Genomic DNA, 23743 nt, shown 5'->3' with positions numbered 1-23743 from the left:
GGGTACAACTTTCAAATGCAGGTTTGTTTTTTGCTGACATATGTTTAGGATATTTTACAAGAAACATAAAATTTCTTTCAGAGGTAACAGATGGAATTCTTTATGCTGTGGCGTTCAAAAGTGGACAGAGAAAATTCCTTCGCTTCTTTGAATATGGAGAGTTCTCTGGTTTTATGGAATCCAAAGGTAAGATGCATAAAATATATATGAAATAAACACCTGCTGACTGACACATACAAATTACAATACAAAATAGTAAAGTACCAATAATCAATAAACCGTCAGATTAAGTTAAATTGACATCATACGCCAATAGCATAGTGACAATAATACACTATGCATTCCAGGTTTATCCCACATAGGATTTGATGACAATATGTTCTGGGAGAATGTGTTTACACAATCTGATGTTGACATGGGAAAAGAGTGTTATCGAGGTGCACTGACTGAAAAGAGAAAAAAGTTGTTTGGGGATGAAAGTAAGTAAAATCTATGTGGAACATTAACTCAATGTAACTTCCAAGCTCTGCCTGTTTTACGGTAAAAGAACCCATTCAATGTGAATTTTCTGTTTATTTTATTCACTACAGTTTGTATATTTATTGATGTTATATTTGATAGAAAAAAATCACAGTGTGCAAATAATAATTACCGTTAAACAAATCACAGTGTGCAAATAATAATTACCGTTAAACTTACTTCTGCAAGTTTCGTATATTTATCTGTTAAACATGCAGAATGTATCATAGAAAAGCACCCTGTATTCATAGTTAAAATAACATTTGTTTTGTTCATTCAAATTGCTCTATTCTAGAAATGAATCAGTTGCCAGCGTCAGGAAAGAAGTATTCGGCTCTTCTAAAAAAGAACAAATACAGCATTTCAAATCTGATAGAGCATTTTCGTGCACATGTGCAGACAGAGCAGTTTCGGGAATACTTGGCCTGTATTGGACTGCTTGCATGCATTATAAACAAGAAGAGTTTTAAGGACAAAGAAAGCAAAAAATAATTATTACAATTTTGTACACCCAGAATCTGCCAGTGATAACCCTTTAACTCATGTGTCCATGAAGATTATGATTAAGTGTTTAACTTTTTGATAGAATTATGCGACTTATAAAATAATTTAGGAAGATAGGAGTATGTTTTGCAATGCTCCTGCTAGGATTCGAAATGGACAAGGTGCTCTTTAGTCAAAACAGCACTTAAGCTTCCAATCATTATATGCTTGTTGCATATATATATATATAATGGCTGAACTAAAATGTGATCAGATCAAGAAAATAGCATGGAAGCGTGCTCATAGTTTGAGATCAACCTTAATTATTGTGAAAAATGTGTCTCTTTTTTTAACTCACCTGATCACAAAGTTATTATGGTGAGCTTTTGTGATTTCTTTTTGTCCGTCTTATCATTGTGTGTCCGTCACCAACATTTATCTTGTTAACATTCTAAGGCAACATTTATTGTATGATCTTTATAAAACTTGGCTGAGTTTGAAAGTGGGTCATGTGAGGTCAAAAACTAGGTCATAACATTTGTTCTAATGATATCTCGGCTGAGTTCCACAATTTTTAGGTGGGTTGAAAAACATAGCCGCAATAGGTGGGGCAGTATTCCTTATATGGCTTTAGTAAAATCTTGTTTACACTTTAGAAGTGTAATCGATGAAACTGGGTAAGAAATTGTGTATGTATTATATATCATATGGGCAGAGTTTGAAAATGGATCTGGTTGGTTGAAAAACCTGTCAGCCAGGTGGCGGGGCATTTTTTTGTAAAATGGCTATAGTGAAACCTTGTAAACACTATTACTGTAAGTCACATTTTTAGTTTTATATTCATCAGACTTTGTCAGAAGATTTTTCCGAATGATATTTTGACTGAGTTTAAAACTGGGTCATGTTAGGTAAAAAAAACTTGGTAAAATTAAAGAAACAGATACATGTTGTTAACACTCAAGTCACATTTTGGACAGAACATTTGTTGTAATTATATTTTGGCAAAGTTAGAAAATGGTGGTAGTCTGTTGAAAAACATTGCCAACAGGGGGTAAAGCAGTCTTAATTATATGGCTATAGTGAAACCTTGTAAACAGTGTAGAATTTACATTTTTAGTCATTTAGAACCTTCAGGTCTCAGATGAGCGCCTCAGGGTTTATGGCCGGCAATCTTGCTTATTTGTTTGTCATGTTGATTTTAATTTTTTTTACCAGATAATGTGAAAAATGAAAATCATACAAAAACCTGTCAGATATAACCATGTATAGCTGTAATTTCATACAGAAATACATACGGTATCATGTAATTTTAAATAAGTGGATGCAATTCATGTGATGTGCTTGTAATTGTACTGTTTACATCAAAATTATGTACATCATTGAGTGTCAAATTTAGTAAGACAAGCACATTTGGATTTAACAAATCTGACTGTCTGACAGGTTGGTGTGTCCTATTTGTTTTTACAGTGAAAAGGTTTAGTTTTATTGAATAATACAATCATTTTAGCTTCCATCAAGCATACAAACTGTTCGAAGATGAGGCCCTTCGAGCTCTGATGAATGCATTCAGAAAGGAAGCATCCGTTCCACAGTCACCAATGTCTCTGTTTTCACCTCTTCGATCACCTGTCTCTTGGCTGGCACAAATGCAATTTATTTCGTCCATTCCGAATAACCATAAATGGCAATTAAAGAAAGTTAACTTTTCTCAATGGTTACCCCTTTGTGACAAGAAATATAAACCAGCCTCAGCACGAAATCAAATTCTATATTACTTCCATCGTGGTTACCTGTCAGAAGTGTTTGATGTTTGCTTGAAACTTAAACACATGGAAACCCTACCATCAACCTCCACTGTTAGACTGTCTCCATCAGTGTCATCTGATTAAGTAGATGATGACCAGCCCCCTCCACAAAAATGATCTCGTAGAGAAGTTTAACGAAGGTTAACGCTTGCAGATTTAGAAGTTAATATAAGGTCTGTTGACCCAGACTTCTCTCAAGAATCCAAAATTGAAAACGAATCAGCTTATCAACAATTTAAGTTTGCACTAATTACAAATGGTAATGTCATTTGGCGCCATTCATCAAGTTTCATGAACATATTTTTAATGAACGATATAAGCTTGTCAACTGGCCTTTTCCAAGAAGATTAATATGTTCATCTCTCATATTCCAATGCTAATGAACATACAGACATGTCTTGTTCCTGTGACATATACTCGACATTGTTTCGTTTGGCAACAATAAACATTCCTGCTTAAGAATTGGCCACTATTGATGTCTCCAGGGTCAAATGTTGCCATATGCGCCTCTTCGAAGAAATTATCAAACCTTTCATGAATTTGGTTATTCGGAATGTCACTGACCCTGTACTTCCAGAAAATAAATTTGCACAAAAATGAGAGCTGACTTAGGAAAAGTGAATGAGTTGGTTTGTCCACTTCCAACAAAGTCACAAAAAAATATGAACAGTATTCTGTATTTTCTGACCATGACTCTAGCTGTTCCATTGTAAAACTTCGTGACAACAGATTTCATTGTCTGACAGGTTACTGCGATGCAATGTTTTTGTCTTCCAAAAGACACATTGTTTACATGGACAAAGCCAAAAGCCTCTGCCCACATTTAGAAATATTGAAAAATAATAAATATATCTGGGAAAATGAATTGCTCAATAGTGCTATAGCTAGTAGTTCCAATGAACAGGCCTGTGAAGATGATACTGAAGAGACAGAGACATTGGGACTATAGATGAGACGAATGATGATGACCTGACCGCACAACCTATACAAGACCAAGATATTAAGGTATATTTAAATGAAGTGTAATTTTATATTAAACTTATATACTGCAGCTTTATTTGTATGGTCATAACCCAAACTATAGCTGTTATTTGCCATGTTACTTCATTACCTTCAGAACTGACAGAATCTTGACCATTATAATCATAGGAGCTTATCAATACATTGGACCAGTGCTGAACTATTAAATATAGCAAATATCAGATTTTTCTGAAGTGCTTAACCGAAGGACCTTACTGGGTGATTCAGTTAGTGGAATGAGTTTGAGTTTTTTTTCTGATTATTACATCTGACCTTGCTATCTTTAACCAGCGTCATCATTTCAACCCTGAAAGCGGATTGTGGGAATATCCCAGCCTCAGCTAAGAATTGCCTCTTCCTGATGGTTGTGCCAGTCTGCAAGACAGCATACAAGCACAATCCCTAATTTGTGACAGAATGAACGGAAGGGATGGTGAAGGATTTCTGTTGACCAACCAGGGGGGCTTGGAGAAGCTGAGGGTGCGTTCGTTGCCAGCTGAATGCAGTTTTGGAGTAAGTTGCACTTGCATTATATATCCAATAACATACATGTACTCAAAAAGGGAAATTTGGGAAACTTAGACATTATACATGTGTCTAAATGTTTGTTTTTTAAAGGGCCATATAATAAGGGGGATCCATACTTTCAAGTTGAGGGTTATATATACTCACGCATTATATCGAGTAAAATGCATAGGAAAAGAAAACAATATAGCACAATTGACTTTTTTTACTGTCCATTATGTAGCATTACACATAATCGGATCAACATCAATGCAACGTCATGTTGTTTGAGTATTGACTTTAATATTTAAATGTATGTTTATATAAATTTTGAATTCATTTGAGTATTTACGTTAATATTTAAATCTCCTTACTGTAAATTTTGAATTCAAACAGAAAGTTTTACTTATGAAAATGACCGATCTATTATAAACATAAATTAAATAAGTTTGATATAACAGTATATTGGTTATCACAAAATTGATCCGATATCATAACAAATATTATGATATCCATGAGACACGTGCATTTGTTTGTAACTACAAAGCTATTGGCAACCATTTAATATGAAGGGAACTGTCTCTCATAAACAGACAATCCAGCTTGACATGAAGGATAACTTTTGTATCAGAACATTTAGACTTGTTGCTGAATTCATAAAATTGAAACAGACAATTGTTGTTTAGAACTTTGAAATTATATTATTTGGAGACTCTGTATAGAATTCAATAACATCACATAATTATTATTAATATAAACAGAATGAAATTGGAATCACATTTATAAAAGACTTTGTTCTAAATTTTATTAGTGTGTCGTTGTTTTGAGTTATTGTGTCATGGTTACACTACAATTATATCAAAACGCCTATATGTTAATGATTGGTTTCTGTTGCTTTGTTCAAATGTACAATACTGAGTAATCAAAATGTTCATCAATTTCAGGCTGGTTATGGTCACATTAACAGAGTTCACGAATATGAGACTAAAATTCATTTGCTGCATGGACCTGCTAAATATAATGTAAGTATACTGGGCCTCAATATAAACTGTTAAGTCAAACAATGTATTAAACACATAAAAGCGTGTGCACTTGTGGTATAAAATTGTGGCTATGGATTGATGATTGCTTGCGTGTTTGTTTGTTAACTTTGTATGAATAAATGTGTGTGTGCGTGCGTGCCTGTATGAATGAATGAGTATGTATGTAGTAGTATGAATGTGTGTATCTGTATGTATGTATGTATTATGTTTTTAGCTCAACTGAGCACAACGTGCTCATGGTTAGCTTTTGTGATCGCTTTTTGTCCATCGTGCGGCGTCAGCATGAACCTTGTTAACACTCTTAGAGGCCACATATATTGTCCAATCTTCATGAAACTTGGTCAGAACATGTGTCCGAATAATATCTTGGATGTGTTCGAAAATGGTTCTGGTTGGTTGAAAAACATGGCCGCCAGGGGGCGGGGCATTTGTCCTTATATGGCTCTAGTAAAACCTTGTTAACACTCTAGATGTCACATTTATTGTCCCATCTTCATGAAACTTAGTCAGAACATTTGTTGTAATGATATCTTGTTTAAATTGATGGTGTGTTGGTGCTGTGTTATTAATTTATTATGCTCCCTCAAAATTTATTTTGGGGGAGCATATAGTCGCCGCTTCGTTTCTCCGTCCATCCGTGTGTCCGTCCGTGCACAATTTTTGTCCGGGCTATTTCTCAGCAACTAATGACCAGATTTCAATGAAACTTTATAGGAAGCTTCAATACCAAGAGGAGATGTGCATATTATCAGCTGGCCCTGGTCGGATGATTTTTCAAAGAGTTATGGCCCTTTGAAATTTTCCATTAACTGTACATATAGTGCAATTCTTGTCCGGGCTATTTCTCAGCAACTAATGACCTGAATTGAATGAAACTTTATGGGAAGCTTCACTCTTAAGAGATGTGCATATTATCAGCGGATTCTGGTCGGATGATTTTTCACAGAGTTATGGCCCTATGAAATTTTCCATTAACTGTACATATAGTGCAATTCTTGTCCGGGCTATTTCTCAGCAACTAATGACCGGAATTCAATGAAACTTTATGGGAAGCTTCACTACCAAGAGGAGATGTGCATATAATCAGCGGGTTCTGGTCGGATGATTTTTCACAGAGTTATGGCCCTTTGTAATTTTCCATTAACTGTACATATAGTGCAATTCTTGTCCGGGCTATTTCTCATCAACTAATGACCTTAATTCAATGAAACTTTATGGGAAAGTTCACTACCAAGAGGAGATGTGCATATTATCAGAGGGTTCTGGTCGGATGATTTTTCACAGAGTTATGGCCCTATGAAATTTTCCATTAACTGTACATATAGTGCAATTCTTGTCCGGGCTATTTCTCAGCAACTAATTAACCGGATTCAATGAAACTTTATGGGAAGCTTCACTACCAAGAGGAGATGTGCGTATTATCAGCGGTTTCTGGTCGGATGATTTTTCACAGAGTTATGGCCCTTTGAAATTTTCTATAGAAAAATTATTGTCCCCCCAACTATTGTGCCCTCAAGAATTTTCCTTTTATTTGAATATATAGTGCAATATTGTGACAAAAAAAAACTTTGGGGAGCATCACCCGTCTCCGACGGTTTCTTGTTTATTGCTATTTGTATTACAATGGTTCATTATTTATTTTAGATCGATGTTGTGAAATGCCAAGCGAACATGAGGACCTGTGATGTTGGGTCAGAAAGATATGGAATACATTTCCTTAGCCGTGAGACTGGAGCATCTGATGCTATAGGCTATGAATTTGTAGATGCAATTCTTACAAGCAAAACAACATTTACAGCTTTTTGTACTCTAAAAACTTTACAGTACAACGAGCAAATGCTAAATCTGCACCTTTCATGTCTCTGAACTCTTTTATAGCATGGTTGTTTTCCTGGATCTGTAAATTTAAAATTGATTTTCGGCAACCATGTACTTTTTGTAAATTCAATCCTAAAATGTTGGCTGCGGATGGAACTTAGATTGGAATAAATCATTCTTACTCTTCAGTAACAGTGTTTGAAAAACAGACTTCAGAAAATATTGTTGATCCATGTAATAGAAGAAATGATCGTTCTTTCATTAATTTTACACAAGGATCAAAAGACTTCAAAACAAAAGCAAATTGTAGGGATCATCTTATGTACATTGCTAAAAAATATTTAGGGACAATTGAAAAATCTAATGTGATCACGTGTGAAGTGGAAGAACAAAGAAATACAATCCTGCTGGAAAATGTTGATGCTCAATTTCGACCTTTGTTGTCTCTATTTGTTTCAAAAAAGCTTGGTTTTCGGTTAAGTCGAAAGTTAGCTGTGCTTTTTAAAATCCTGTCTTCCAGTCACTCACTATCAAATCTTGTTCCATTCAGGTATTTAGAGGAATTTTCGAGCATTTTGGTTTCTCTACAGTGTGGAAATTGCACATCTTCTGAAATAAATTTGGTTGGAACATTCTCGTCAGAAATCAGAGATATTCTCATTGAAGTGCATGAATCAGAGCATTTGAATATTGCAGTGTCCTTTTTAAACCACTTATGTTTCAGAATTTCCCAATTTTTTGAAAATTGTAAAGAACCTGATTCAGTCAGTCCACAGCCATACTCTTACAACCCAGCAAAATTTGGACGGGCTTACTATTTCACACCGCATGGAATGCAGTTAAGAAATATACCTATCTATAGTATGTGGAATGGGGGCTCGAATTATGACATTACTCCTCAAAATACAGCTGATCAATGTTCAAAAAAGTTTCCAGAGGTTGGAAGAAAGGGAAGCACATACCTCTTTTTGTGGTTTGATCCCCAACATTATGGCCATTGTTATGGCTACCATATGCTACCAGGACAAGAGGGCCGCAAAGATCCAACCTCATCAGCTTATGCTTTTATGGACTTAGCTCCAGATGAGTTATTCTATGATTTTAGTTGTCAACTTGAGGAGTATTGTTTGAATCGAGAACCAGGGTTTTTCACGATGTGTTTCATGGTTTCACTCACAAATGTCCCCAGACCTTTAAGTCCTCAAGACTCAAATTATTGAGCAAAATTAACACAGAAGTGTGTGAGCAGACTTATTTCTTTTTGCAAAGAATGAAGTACTCTGCCAGGGCTATGTCTATGAGTTAATTTAATCATTTTTTGCAGTTTTTCATTTATCAGTGGAATAAAAGAAAACTGACAAATTTTATGGAAAGATGCAAAATAGCGGTTAGAAATTCTACTTAAATTTTGAATGCAATACCCACACCTTTTATGTCCCCCAGTCTATACTGGGGGACATATTGTTTTTGCCCTGTCTGTTGGTTTGTTTGTGTCAAACTTTAACATTGGCCATAACTTTTTCAATATTGAAGATAGCAACTTGATATTTGGCATGCATGTGTATCTCATGGAGCTGCACATTTTGAAAGGTGAAAGGTCAAGGTCATCTTTCAAGGTCAAAGTTCATATATGGGGACATAGTGTTTCACAAACACATTTCCTTAGAACTACATTAGTAGGTACAGTTAAAACCTGTTGAATGTTGTTTTGCTTGTAAGAATTGCCTCTACAGTTTGTGCTATCATTTGCAGTTGGACAATTGTTGTTGTTTTTATTTTTTCCATGTTTTTTAGGCCATAGATAGAAATGATAGTCATTTAACACACATGTCAAGTGTTCAATTGTGTGCAATTAACGTCAAGATTACATATGCAATGAACGTCAAGTGTACATATGCAATGAATGTCAAGTGTTCATATGCAATTAACGTCAAGTGTGCATATGCAATTAACTTCAAGTGTACATATGCAATTAACGTAAAGTGTATATATGCAATTAACGTAAAGTGTACATATTCAAGTAACGTCAAGTGTACATATGCAATTAACGTCAAGTGTACATATGCAATTAACGTCAAGTGTACATATGCAAGTAACGTCAAGTGTACATATGCAATTAACGTTAAGTGTACATATGCAATAAACGTATTTATTTTTGTTTAGTTCTTTTCTGTGTGCATTATTGTTCAACATATTATATTGCATACATGCATGTTATTTACAGAGTAGCTCATGCACATACTGTTTGTATATAAAAAATATGCAATTGTAAATCATAAATTCATCTATAATACAAACAGTGTTATATTTCTAAAAAATATACTGAATTGCACAGACATACTATATAAAGTTGTTTATGTAAGCATGTATGTCTTCTATCTATATACTATAGCATATGACTATGAGATCTAAAATACCTGTGCTGAAGTGCAGTGTGTAATATACACTGATAATGCAGACTTAACAAAATACAGTAGTTCGGTGGTACACAATATGTGTATTATGTATAATGAAAATATGTTAACAAAGGACAAGTCTCTTAATTCTGCATCTGTTTTTTTTTTTTTTTTTTTTTTTACAGAACAGATAGTTTATTTGCGACTTAAGCATATACAGCTCATCGTCAAAAACAACAAATCAATCATAAATACATATACATACACATGCGTCAAACTAACAACAAATGTTTATGCATTTTACACATAGATAATTTTTGTGTGAATGCAATATGAAAGAGAAGGCTCTTAATTGTTAAACAAAGTTAAGTAAATGATTATGATCCGTTAGTGATTGAGAAAAATAAAATATAAACATTATGCAGTTAGAAATTATTTACAAAATCACAATTTTGGGGAAAAAACTATTCTCTCATAAGACTATAAATTTTCGGCTCTAAGTTTAAATGCTTTTATACAAAAATTAGCTAGACGTATCAATACAGATTTTCTAGTCTCATTCAACAATTGTAAAAATTTAAACATACTTGGTCTTCTTCTGTAAAAAACAGGTATACATGTATTTCGAATTGTAATTTATTGTAGGTATATACATTCAAACGTTTGCTAAATACTTTTTAAATAATGTCCTTGCTGTGAATTTTACAAAATTGATGCTCAAATGGTATGTTAAGCTTACGTTATTGACATGTTGTTAAATATGTTCAGTTATGTGATTTTTTAATATTTTTGTGACGACATGATATACCAATGTATGCCATCAAAATATTGTCGTGTCGTGTTGTGACGATAGTTGATCATTTCACTGTATTTTCATTGATGAATTTTAAAATGTTTGTTATAATTGTGTTTAATAAATATTTAAAGGAACACTGCTATTATATATGTGTTTCTTTCTCGACAACCAATTGCAATTACCATTTATACTTGCTTTATTGAATACGATCTGTAGAATTTTCGCCCCAGGTTAATAACTTATAACAGTTAAATCTGTAAACCACCGTATGTACAACTTATCTATTCATTTAAAGAATAAGTTGGTCGCCTTAACGCGTTTATATATACAACGAACTCTTTTTAAACGTGTGGTTATAATGACAGTGTTTTTACAACAGTAATAAAGTTATCACAATATTACTAATGAACAAATGGTACAGTACCTACTGCAGTGTATTTGACGTGCATATTAATGTACTGTTAAGCGTGACATAATCATGACATCTTTGAATTACTACAAGACAACATGCGAAAAATAAGTATATAGTTCATTGTGCAGTGTATATAAAATTCAACTTGAAATAGCAATCTGCCATATTTGTTTTGGGGTCTTACTTAGACGAAAAATATACTTATATCTGAGATTCAACCCGATCCAAATCTGCCGTCACGAGCATGTATTGGAAGTTATTTAGTCCAAGAAACCATCACATAATGTTTGTATTTCGTTTTTGATAATAACGAAATCACTGTCCATGAAATGAGAACTTAATATTGTGTGATACAAAGAACGTGTGCGTAAAATTGAACATGTTCATTCTGTGCCAAAAACTTCACTATTTTAGCAGCATAATTTAAAGTGAAACAACACATGGATAATCATAAAGGCGCCCTGTTCTGCGAACGCAAGTCATATAGTCACTATAAGGACATAATCATCTAGAACTTGGATACCACCGTGGTCCAATACTATTGTCAACACTAATCATGTATTCACTAAACAGACATGATCACCAAGTAGCTGTATACCCTCGCGACCCCGTGTTACTGTCAACGCTCAGCATATACTCACAATACGGGAATGATCACCTAGTAGTTCGATACCCCGCAGCCCCGTGTTACTATCAACGCTCAGCATATAGTCACTATACGGGCATGATTATCTAGTAGTTTGATACCCCGCAGCCTCATGCTATTATCAATACTCAGCATATAGTCACTATACGGGTATGATCATCTAGTAGTTTGATACTCCCGCAACCCCGTGTTACTTTCAACGCTCAGCATATAGTCACTATACGGGCATGATCATCTAGTAGTTTGATACTCCCGCAACCCCGTGTTACTTTCAACGCTCAGCATATAGTCACTATACGGGCATGATCATCTGGTAGTTTGATACTCCCGCAACCCCGTGTTACTATCAACGCTCAGCATATAGTCGCTATACGGGCATGATATCTAGTATTTTGATACTCCCGCAACCCCGTGTTACTATCAACGCTCAGCATATAGTCGCTATACGGGCATGATCATCTAGTAGTTTGATACTCCCGCAATCCCGTGTTACTATCAACGCTCAGCATATAGTCGCTATACGGGCATGATCATCTAGTAGTTTGATCATCCCGCAACCCCGTGTTACTATCAACGCTCAGCATATAGTCGCTATACGGGCATTATATCTAGTAGTTTGATACACCCGCAACCCCGTGTTTCTGTCAACGCTCAGCATATCGTGACTATACGGGCATGATCATCTAGTAGTATGATACTCCGCAATGTCGTGTTACTGTCAACGCTCAGCATATAGTCGCTATACGGGCATGATCTTATAGTAGTTTGTTACCCACGCAACCCTGTGTTACTGTCAACGCTCAGCATATAGTCGCCATACGACCAAGATCATCGAGTAGAATGAAACCCCCGCAACCCCGTGTTACTGTCAACGCTCAGCATATAGTCACTATACGGGTATGATCATCTAGAAATTTGATACCAACGCAACCCCTACTTACCGATGCTCGTATTAGTAAACGTATCATATCAGCTCTATACAAGAAACCCCTATTGCGGATATAACCAACTACCCCATCGTGTAAGTCATGGAGTTTCACACCAGTTCTATACAAGAAAGTCATATAGCGGTTTTACCCGACTGCCCGATGCTCTTGTTGGTCATACCGTTGTACGAAAGTTATATACTAACAAAACGTATAGCGGGTATACCCGACTACCCCATGCTTGTATAAGAAAACTTACACCAGTTCTACACTCACAAGTCATACAGTGAATGTATATGGTTAGGTTAACTAACCCTAAACATATCTTTAACAGCTCGCCAACGTGTTCTGTTCAGGCCAGATCATGTCATTTATGAAATAAAATGATATTGTTGTGCTTTTAACTATTCTGATTAATGCCAGTTTGTTTTTTAATTGACATATTAACTTGAATGCGTCAGGCACAAATCAAAACACTGTCAAGAATATAGATTTGTATCGCATTGTTGAGATGTCCTCGAGTGTGTGTGTGTGTGTGTGAGAATGAATGAATGCGACATAAATTGTTATTAATATAACTTATCTTAAGAAAACGCCCATTTCACAATTTCTAGCGTTTTTTTAAAACCTTTTCAGTTCATTACCGTTTGTATCTATACATGGAATTAATGAGATTAATCTTTAAGAGTAATTCGAGGGTTCACTGACCATCGTTAGAGTATCAATAGTTTTTAAATTATTTTACTTCAAACAACCCTTCTCATGCCGTCAGTATGCAAATTTCAAAATCATTTACATGGGTACAATTTTGATATTTGGAGGTCTTAAATAAGTCTCAAGGCTAAGAAGTTTTACGTTGTATCCAAGGTCAAACATCTATTTACTGGCATGTTTTATACAGCGAGATTTTTGCCAGGATGCATAAAAAGTCGTATATGTTGATAAACCTTTTCTCCGAAGTAAACATGTTATACCAGATAAGTCGCCTGCTGGTCTGTCTGTCTATCTGTCTGTAAACAAAATCCTGTCTGACAAGGTGCCCCGTCACTTTTCAAAGCACATTGCAAATTGCACGTACATGAAGATTTGCATGTGCATTGTCATAACATTTGTTAACCAACGTGTTCTGTTCTGCTCAGATCATGCCATATATGAAATAAATTGATTTTGTTGTGTTTATTTCTATTCTGACCAATGCAAGATCGTTTGTTTAATTGACATATTCACTTGATTCGGATAAATTTGTTTCGGACAAAATTCCACAATACATTTCGCTGAGAAGAGGACAGTCTTATCCACTATATGAACAATGATGATCTAGCGTTAGAACCCTAATACAACTTTGTAACGAGTTAACATTGTATTATGAATGTTACATCGTGGTTAATGAATGAAGACTGAATGTGTCAGGCACAAATCAAAGATCTGTCAAAAATATAGATTTGTATCTCATTGTTGAAATGTCCTCGAGTGTGTGTATTCGAATGAATGAATGCGACATAAATTGTTAGACAAATATAACTCATCTTATGAGACAATTCAATTCACAATTATTTTTTTTTTAATTTTTCTGTATTGTACTGTTTGTATCTGTACAAGGAATTAATAAGATTCAACTTTAATAAGAGTATATAATTCGAGGGTTCACTGACCATCGTTAGAGTATCAATAGTTTTTTTAATTTTTATACTTCAAACAACCCTTCTCATGCCGTCAGTGTGCAAATCTCAAAAACATTTACATGAGTACCATTTTGATATTTGGAGGTCTCACAGCCTTTTAGTTTTAAGCTGTATCCGAGGCCAGAAATCTATTTACTGTCATGTTTTTATCTATAGATTTTTGCCAGGATGCATGAACAGTTGTATATGTTGATAAACCCTTGCACGGAGCCCTGTTATACCCGATTAGTCGCCTTCTGGTCGTTATGTCAGTAAACAAAACACAGTCTGACAAGATGCCCCTTCACTGTTCAACACAAATTGAAAATTGCACCTACATGAAGTTGTGCATGTGCATAGTCTTAGTTAAACATTCATTACCACAATTATTACAACCTGCTTAAGAACGACAACATGGGCCACCAAGGAGGGGAAAGTCATCCATTTTGATACAAGCCCATGTAACAACAGTTTATATAGGATATTGTATTTATTCACATTAATTAAATGTTATTATGTTTATCATGACCTTAATAGTATCACTTATATTAAAACCCTTTAGCTATGACGTAAGTCAGTGAAAATCTATTGTTACACAGAATAAACAGCAGTTATTTTAAATTATTATCGACTGGCTCAATATCAAGCAAATACGTGAACAATTAAAAACCTTTTTTTAAACCACACCTTAAACAGTCCACTAAATGAGATTTACTTACAGTCTTGTAAATGTGTCAATGGTATGGACATATAAATTTATGTATTTTTTAAGTATATTCACAAAATGGATAATTGGTTGTAAGTATGATATTTTTTTTAACTTCAGAGAATTAGCTCTTTTTATAACATCATCACTAATGATGTAAAATACCACCCATAATGCATTATTTAATACGTAGCATGATGTTTAAATGTCAAAGTTAACAAGAGCTGTGTTTGTGAAACACAACGCCCCCTTCTGGACCGCTTTGAAGCCATATATTTAACCTTTGACCTTGACGGATGGCATTGACCTTTCACCACTCAAAATGTGCAGCTCCATGAGATACACATGCATGCCAAATATCAAGTTGCTATCTTCAATATTGCAAAAGTTATCACAAGACTTTAACCAAGGTTTAAGTTTTCGGACAGAATGACAGACAGACAGGCCAAAAACAATATAACCCCGATCATTCAAACCGGGGGCATAAACAGGAGACATAACTTTTGTAATTATTAACAAAGGATGATTTAAAATGCACATTGACAACATAAATAAAAACATAAAGTAAAGTAAACATGCATTCATTTATTTGGTGTACAGATAATTTGCAACATCCAAATGGATTCTCTTGAAGCGAATGGATTCTCTAGAAGCGCAGCATCTGACTCCAGGAACACTGAAATACAGTTTTATGAAGACCATTTAAGCATCCCTTTAAACAAGAGCTGTCGGAAGATAGAGCGCTCGACTTTTCGAGTGCTTCGGTCACTTGCCTTAAATAAAGGACCAACTAATTGTTTTTAATGAAAATTCAATACTGCTCCAGCAGCTGGAGTTTCACTTCTTTATATTGACAGTATAACGTAAGCCATAATGGGGAAATTGTTATATTCAATAAGGTCAAGGTAATATAGTCATATTCTAACTGGAAGAAGACCATAATTGAAACATATTCATAAATTATGTTTTAAAGAAGTGGTACATTATAGACGATTCTGAGTACAGGTATATTTTCCAAAATATTCTAAAATATCTACATTTCAATGGGTTGGTTAAGCTTGTTTGTAATTTGGATTTGGATTTTTTTCCATTTTCAACAGTATCTCTGTTATATCACAGAAGTCAATTTAACAACTCACACTTTTCAAGGGATATCTGGTTTACTAGTAGTAAGTGCCCATACGTATGCCAGTTACTGTCTTACTTACATCAGAGGTAAAGAGGAGAATGGCTATAGAAAAGATTTCATGGCCCATATAATATATGTTGCCAAGATGAGAAGCGAACAAGTGATCCTCTGATTTGTAGTGAAGCGCCAAACCAACAAAGCAATCAGATTTGGCACATTTCAATTTAATAAACAAAAGTGACTTCATGTCCAATATCAATTAAGAGAGAAGATTTATAGTGTCAACAAAAAGAAATATATTTCTGAATAAAATATTACAACATATAATCAAACAAGAGTGCCCGTTCGAAAAGATAAGCCCATCTCTTACTTTTTTTAACACTAGTGACCTTGAACTTGGAACTAGTTTATGTGCATGACATTTCGTATCATTATGCTGATCACTTGACATTTGAAATTTGATCCATGCTGGACAAAGTAATGCATGGGACAGTTTAAAGTACAATTTGTCTTAAGTTGATTTGTAACCTAGAACTAATATAAACCAAGCTTTGTCTCATTAAGATTAAATAATAATGTTTCAAAAAGTAATCAAACAAACTGTTGCGGCTAATCTTACCTTAGCCATGACGAGCATAATTATCAGCTAGCTGTCCAATTACACAGGAGTCCACAGGCAGACTGCATAAACGGATTTTCTGCAATGATCAAATAAATCATGCTATTAATTGAACAGACACAATAAAATGAACAACACAATTATTAACTTGAGCTTTGTCACAGACATGACGAATACCTCCACATGCCGCATTGTGTAAAACGTATAAAGTGACCCCGTGACCTTGTTTTTGATCTGGCATGGCCCATGTTCGAACTTGGCCTTAAGATCATCTAGATAAAACGTTTGACCAAGTTTGATGAAGATCTGATGAAAACTACTTGAATTAGAGAGAGGACATGCTGAATGTAAAAAAAACCACTAAGTGACCCCGTGACCTATTTTTTGGCCCGGCATGGCCAATGTTCATCAAATTTGGCGTAGAGATCATCTAGATAACATTTCTGACCAATTTGGTAAAGCTATTGGATGAAAACTACTTATATTAGAGAGCTGACAACATGCTGAATGTTTAAAATGCACTTTTTTTAGAGGTCACAGTGACCTTGACCTTTCACCTAGTTACCCAAAAATGAGTGTGGCGTGTAGAGGTCATCAAGGTGCATCTACATATGAAGTTTCAAAGTTGTAGGTGGAAGCACTGATTTTAGAGCCAATGTTAAGGTTTTAGCACGATGCCGGCGGACGACACAACACGACGAGCTGGCTATGACAATACCTCAGGTTTTCTCCGAAAACAGCCACGCAAAATAAACACGATACAGACAAACTCTGACAGCTTATTTTATACACATACACATTGTGATTGTTATTATCAAGCTTTTTGCAAGTGGGTTTGACAAAAGCATGATGCGTGATGAAAGTACCATTTTGACTTGACACTTTGCTAGGGAGACAAAGTTTAATGTGAACATCTTAAAGTTCAACACAAATGCTTCAGCAAGCCCTGAATGGAAGGGCGCAGCAGCCTGCAATCCAAAGATTCTAACATGCCCCCCTTGGACAAACTCGATGCTTTTTTATAGAATGCCGAGTTAGGAACAATTAAAAGGACGAAACATCTGAAAGCATGTAACACGATTACCACGTTGCCATTCAAAAGGACGGACGGACGAGAGAGATAACCACAATATCCCCACCCTTTTCAAAAAGCGTGGGGATAATGACGTGCGTAATCTCCATATTGCCGTTTATCCACCTTTCAAGTTTCATGAAAAAATATGAAAAACTTTAAAAGTTATCACAGGATCCACCATTTTCAGCAATATTTCTAGTCTATTAGTTGCCATACCAAGCAGAATTCTTGACACAATGAAATGATGTGCATAATCTCCATGTTGCCATCTGTTCATTTTCAAGTTTCATGAAAAAATATGAAGAACCTTTCAAGTTATCGCAGGATCCTGAAAAGTGACAGACTCACAGACTCACAGACACGCAGAGCGCAAACCATTAGTCCCCTCCGGTTTTACCGGTAGGGGACAAAAATATCAGAAATTTACTACACTGGATGAATTTTATTTTAAATGATTGAGAACACATAAATTTCAATTGCCGGAATTTACAAGAGAAGTTGTTTTACAGGTATTAGTTTATGGATCAACTTGAAAATTAGGGCTAAATACATTTTCTGACCATGTTTTATGAAGATGAGACTAAAAGTGTGACTCCTAGTGTTAACAATGTATTACTTAAGCCATATTAGTAAAACTGCCCCGCACCCTGGCGCCCATGTTTTTCAACCCACTGGAAACATTTTCAAACTTGTCCAAGATTACATTGAAACAAATCGTCTGACCAAGTTTCATGAAGATCGGACAGTAAATGTGGCTTCTAGAGTTTTAACATTGCAATTGTTTACGAGGCATGGCGGACGACAGACAAAAGGCTATCATAAAAGCTCACCCTTAGCATGGTTTGTTAAGGTAAGCTTAAAAACACTTTAATACCTTTTTTTTTTAATAACTTGCTAGTCCAAATGTTTACACTTTTTATTTCATTATTATTATTGGCTTTTGCGTAGGAAAATGAAAAAGAAAAAGTGTCTGTTAATCAATTTTTTCATTTTCTGCGAAAGAATTGAATTCAGCAGAAAGGCAAGCTAAAGAAGTTCTTTAGCGCATCATTATGTGTAGACACATGATGTGTACTATATTTTTCATTTATACCAGTAAATGCAAACTTATGTTCCAACTGATACAAATCAGTACAATTGTACAGACAAATTGGTCAGAACACAGTTATTATGACACGTAAACATTTTGGGGTAGTGTCCTCTTGCTTGTTTTTATTGCCTATAAAATGTTCAAGTCAATAATACTATAGAAACTACCAGACTTGGTGACCTGTTAAGCGTTTTTAACTATTGTGTCATTTCTTTTGAATTTGAGTTATTGGGTGGATATTATACATGGGTGAACATTTTAAACCTACAAATAGACAGGAATAACTACCAATATTGCATTTAAAGCAATTCAGTTATATACACAAGTCCGTATACGAACATAACCTACCTATGAATTGACTGCATATCTTCATTAAGTGCTCTCAAATGGTATGGTTGTCAATTAAATATTTGTATTAGTATGTATTTTAACAAGAGCACCGCATAACGGGTGCCACACTCAGCTACGGGTGCAGTTTTGAATAAATGAAAGCTTGTCAGATTTTTTTTTAAAGGTCACAGTGACCAGGACCTTTGACCTAGTGACCCAAAAATGGTTGTGGTGTGTAGAACCCATCAAGGTGCATCTACATATGAAGTTTCAAAGTTGTAGGTGGAAGCACTTTGATTTTAGAGCCAATGTTCAAAACCTTAACATAATGTTAAGGTTTTAGCACGACGCGGACGTCGGACCTCGAACATCAGACGACGAGCTGGCTATAATAATACCTCGGGTTTTCTCTGAAAACGCCAAGCTAATAAAAAACCAGTAGAAAGACATTTTTTTTGTTAGTCTCACTGCAGTTTTGATTTTTATCCATTGATTTTTAGTAAATCCATTGGATTGGATTATGCAACCTTGTGCTATTATTTGCCCCTGCAATACAAATCCCTAATTGATGAGCTCAATCATTGATAGCCAGGTACATGTATCCACTGGTCAAGTTAAGGTGTCACCGATTAATCTGTTGCTATATAGACCATTATGATAATCCACATAAAACCCAATTTGCCTGGGTGATTGACTTGTGAAAACAGTTAAACTGATACCCAGTATTTTGGGATGAACTTTAAATGTTCACATACCAGAAAGAAGCCTAGCATCACTTAAGCATTAAAGCCATTTGTGTGAACCCCATATTAGTGTACAAGCCTTCCTACAAAGTTCTTGTCTAGCTCTCACAGGTACTCCTGGCACTGTTGTCTTTTTGCCTGGGAAATGCTTTTTGCATCTTCTTAGCCCCCTACAAAAGCAAACATTTGTATTTTAAAATAACAATTTACACGATTTAACAAAGTCATGTTGGTGCAATTTCTGACTCATATTATTTGTAGTAGAACTTGTCCACAAACTAGGGACCTTATTCATAAGCGCTAATCTCATTTCATGTTTTCCCTATTACTTGAACTACTGTATTTTATTGCTTATTATCATTAGTTTATAACCTAAATTTCAATTTAAAAAGTTAGTGCGCATGAGTACATATATATATACTGTCAGTATATATTAAAATTTCAACAGTGTTGTATTAGCATCGCATCCATACAGCAATCAAAGTATTATTATATTTTTGAGAGTGACAATTATTGAGAATTTGATGGTGTTGATGTTTTATACATCGAGGGAAGACCACTGAAGACAATAAGGAAAGTACACATAAACTGACTGATGAACACCACCCTTTACAGGACATCTCGTATTATTCAGAGAAAATCTTCTAAAAATAAGTCATCTGTATATGTCATGTATCCTTTGCTGATGATAAAAAATGCTTAATATTTTGAATACAAAATAACAGTTATCAATCCAGTGACACTAATTATTGATTCAAATGTTCAGCCAATTACACAATAGTAATCAAAGTACTGACAGTACTGGTGTGACGATGCTTTTGAGAGGATGGATATAAAAGCATCAAGTTAAGTTTATCTACATCACCACAATCACCACAATTGTGTATGTTGGTACGAAAAAAAAATTGGTACAAAAATTTTGCGAAAACAATTTGGGTATGAAAACAAATTTGGGTACGAAAAAATTTTTGGGAACAAAAAATTGGGACCGAAAAAAATTTGGGTACAAAAAAAAATGGGGATGAAAAAAAAATTGGGTACGAAAAAAAAATTGGGTACGAAAAAAAATTGGGTACGAAAAATTTTAGGTACGGAAAAAAAATTGGGGGAGCGGGAAAGTAGTACCTGTGGAGAACTTGACCCACACTCGCACATTTTCGGCCCTTTCCGTCAAATATCAGATAAGTTCCTCGAAGGCAATAGTATGAATACACATTTCGGAAGCGGTAATGCGGTCCTACCTACGCGCGTCAAAATGTAAGCGAAATATGTACACAAGTCTGTCAGGAATGATTGAATTAACGAAGAAAATCGTGTATTGATTTAAGTTTTTTGAAGAAATGTGCAGAAAATATATTAAACAATAGCTGTGTTTGTGAAACACAATGCCCCCTGCTGCTCAGCTTTGAAGCCATATTTCACCTTTGACCTTGAAGGATGACCTTGACCTTTCACCACTCAAAATGTGCAGCTCCATGACATACACGTGCATGCCGAATATGGAGTTGCTATCTTCAATATTGCAAAATTTGACCTATGACCTTGACCTTGAAGGATGACCTTGACCTTTCACCAATCAATATGTGCAGCTCTATGAGATACGCATGCACGCCAATATTGAAAAAGTTATTGCCAATGTTAATGTTTTCGGACAGACATACCGACGCTTTATATTTGACATTTGACCTTGAAGGATGACCTTCACCTTCACCTTTCACAACTGAAAATGTGCAGCTCTATGAGATGCACATGTAAGCCAAATATCAAGTTGCAGTGTTCAATATTAAAAAAAGTTATGGCAATTAAAGATTTCGGACGGACGGACAGACTGACACACTGACTGACTGACTGACTGACACTTCAACTGATATAGGCCACCCTACCGGGGGCATAAAAAGCAATGGCGATATTTTTCTCAGCCACATAATTGTTAATAGTTTGATATCACAAAATGAAAATGAATGTAGAACTGTCAAAAATGACAACCTGTCAACGTGTTATTTTTGCTGGCACGAGAGGGCGATTACACTCAATGTGTTCACATTTTGACCATAGGCTTTGTCAATGACCTTTATAGTATGGGTAGCTTTGATATTATTTATTGCTATCATGTAACTGCATGATTGTGTATATGTTTACAATACACAAAGCATAAATAATGATGTAAATATCCTGATTGAGCTTATAATAATCTGTGATCTCAGATCAATTAAGGACTTAAAATACAATTTTGTGTCCTGATTTCATGAAGAAATGACCATGCATGTCCTCGATTTCAAATTCAAGGCCCTGGTGTGACACATTGGTAGCATTACCTAAACTGTTACCAGGCTTATGAAATTAGTTTTTATTGAATTATCTAAGGAAATCTAAATCAGGCACTGATTTTTCTTGTTTTAATACAGTCATAGATCAGTTGTGGCCTCTTGGTAATGACCAATTTTTGCTTACTTGTCACACCCTTAAAACTATCCACACGTCTATAATAGCAAATCTGGATTTAGGTGATCTTCAATGGTACACTTAAACTTTAGCTCTGTTACAAGAGTAATGGAAAAGTCCAGTCACATATTTAAATCTAGGCCATGTCAAAATCAAAGTGTCAAAGACAAATGAAAGATGCGTTCATTAATTATTGTCCAGTTGGTTACTACTGCTGTAAGTTTTTATATAATATGACCGATGAACATCATGTGAGAGAAAATTCACATTATCATTGTATATCAGGTTTAGCGGCCTTTTAGATAACAAAGTATGCTAGTTTTCAATGTCGCTTCTGGGGATCAAACCCGTAGGGCTTTTAGGAAGATTCTGAAAGTGTCGATCCCTTGAGAGCAACCAAACCAAAAATTAAGTCAAATATTGCCGACTCGGTTTTTTGAGTCGGTTCATGAGGGATAATGGAGCTTGATTGGTCATTGTCGGCTCTGGTACTACTTACATATACCCCGGGTACTCTTAAGTATACTTACATGTACCCTGGGTACTCTAAGTATACTTACATGTACCCCAGGTACGGTAAATAAACGTAATTGTACTCGGTCCATATTAGACTGTACCCGAGTTGTATTCGCGCCCAAAATCCGATGTCGTAAAACGCGCAACCGATTATCTTAAACACACTTCTCTTAAAAAAACACTGCATCAACATGCTTTTTGAGTATGTGTTCCGATTATATAGAGACCATTCTACAGAAAATTGACATAAATGTGTATATATAATTATTACAAAAAAATAGTCGACAACGACTGATTAAGGGTTAAATTTCCCGGGTACACTTTAGTATATTTACCGTACCCGGGATACATGTAAGTATACTTAAGAGTACCCGGGGTACATGTACGTAGTACCCGAGCCGACAATGAACAATCAAGCGATACTGGAAGGTACAACATCTCTCACGCCCCCTAGAATTGCCTTTAGCAGTATTCTATTCTCAACAGGAAAGTGCTGGAGTCATTGATCCCGAGGGACAAGAAAAACAATTGATAAATGTTCGAAATAAATAATTTGATTAATAACAATTTTATTATTTGAGCAAGGTCACAGGAAAAGCGCAGTCAAATCAGTATCCAATTAAATTATTTGTTATTGTCAGAAAAACGCTTTTAAGCAAACAGCTTTCAAGCGACTGCAGGCTGATCTAGATCCAAACTGGCCACAATCGCCTTAATGTCTCTTTTACTGTGACACAGTTCATTTAACTTTAAAATGATAAAAAGTACTAACCAGTTAAGAGTTTGAAATCAATGTTGAATTTCAGAACAGCTTGGTGATCTGCAAATCCCCGATGAAATGTTGATATCGGGTATCATAGTCATTCAATAAGTCGCAAAATGCTCGAATACAATTTATAAAGCACAATGTGACTTATATTGATAACAAAAATACCAGTATGCCAGTTTGCCGTGTCAAGCTGTAACGATCAAGAAAGTCCTTAATTCACATCGAGTATATATCCTTCGAATTCAAACTATTGTCGTCTTAAGCGGAGATTTAGTGAATAAATAATTCATATATC

The 23743-nt window shown here is 35.2% G+C and overlaps 2 protein-coding genes and 1 long non-coding RNA gene across 5 annotated transcripts in view; 1 reads left to right on the top strand and 2 right to left on the bottom strand.

The window, feature by feature from the left end:
• Positions 1-23743, top strand: part of LOC127839370 (peroxisome biogenesis factor 10-like) — a 261030-nt gene that overhangs the window by 59359 nt on the left and 177928 nt on the right. The gene's annotated exons all lie outside the window — the stretch shown is intronic.
• Positions 1-23743, bottom strand: part of LOC127839361 (ZZ-type zinc finger-containing protein 3-like) — a 260902-nt gene that overhangs the window by 75810 nt on the left and 161349 nt on the right. The window lies entirely within an intron of this gene.
• LOC127839388 (uncharacterized) lies at positions 15221-19038 on the bottom strand. Its single transcript, XR_008030319.1, has 3 exons — positions 18997-19038; positions 16484-16562; positions 15221-15411 (listed from the first exon to the last, which is right to left on the bottom strand). It is a non-coding gene; the product is annotated as an uncharacterized LOC127839388 (long non-coding RNA).

The sequence above is a fragment of the Dreissena polymorpha genome, chromosome 7 (genome assembly GCF_020536995.1).
Source record: "Dreissena polymorpha isolate Duluth1 chromosome 7, UMN_Dpol_1.0, whole genome shotgun sequence".
Classification (NCBI taxonomy): Eukaryota; Metazoa; Mollusca; class Bivalvia; order Myida; family Dreissenidae; genus Dreissena; species Dreissena polymorpha.
This window is presented reverse-complemented; position numbering and strand designations above follow the sequence as displayed.